Here is a 991-nt window from a genome sequence, read left to right as displayed (position 1 = left end):
AAAGAGTGTGGAAAAGTAGCTATCTATAAGGGCCACGAGAGGTTAGACAAAGAAGAGGCTGTTTGTTCTCATTAGGAAGTGGAAATGGACTTGTAAGAATTGGCTTATAGGAATAAGTATGCTTTTAGGTTAAATATGAAAAGAAAGTGAAAGGAGAACCCCCAAAATATCAGCACAATGACTGGATAGATAGATGGACAGACAGATGGACAAATGGATGGATGGATGTGTGGGTGGATAGATGGATGGGTGGATAGATGGAGATAACATCTGAAATCTGATAGAAAATTGACTATGTTTGGGGTGACAAAGAAGAAGTTTAGGTTAAGAGTAAAATTGTCAAAAATTGTCCCTTTCAACAATGGGCACTTTAAGCTAGTTTTCCATGTCAATTATACTCCCTCCAATGATTAAAATATGGAATGCTTAATAATAATACCCATGTTTTCCTTTTTTGGCATATATGTCATCTCATGTTGTCTTATTTTATTTCTCTTATGGATTTTGTGAGCTAAGTATCACCTCCCACATTTTACATGTAAGGAAATTCAGGCTCAGCTCCCTTGTCCATTGAAGTTGATACCAACAATTGTAAGACATACTATTGTTTTATGAACCATTGAGAAACAAAAGTCATGGTTAGTATAGAAGTAAGATACACCCCCAATTCAGAAATGTTTATAAAGGGGGGAAGTAGTGTGTCCTGATGGATGGAATATTGTAGGTTGGGTAGGTGAGTATAGCCTGCCCAGCAGGCATGAGAGAGCTCTGGGTTATGAAGCTGGCCTGCTCCCTACACTCACAGCACTTGCCTCAGCTCTTCTCCCTCATCCCACTCACCCTGACCAGCCTGAGCCCTGCATCCTTCCTGAGGATTGACACCTTTCTGGTTCACAGTCCTGCTCTGTACTTGCACATAGCTTTTGATACCTCCTCCAAACTTTGTGTGTGTTCTCTTCTCACTTTGACTATCTTGGAACCAAACCTCATG

Source organism: Lipotes vexillifer, unplaced genomic scaffold (assembly GCF_000442215.2).
Source record: "Lipotes vexillifer unplaced genomic scaffold, Lipotes_vexillifer_v1.1 scaffold452, whole genome shotgun sequence".
Classification (NCBI taxonomy): Eukaryota; Metazoa; Chordata; class Mammalia; order Artiodactyla; family Lipotidae; genus Lipotes; species Lipotes vexillifer.
This window is presented reverse-complemented; position numbering follows the sequence as displayed.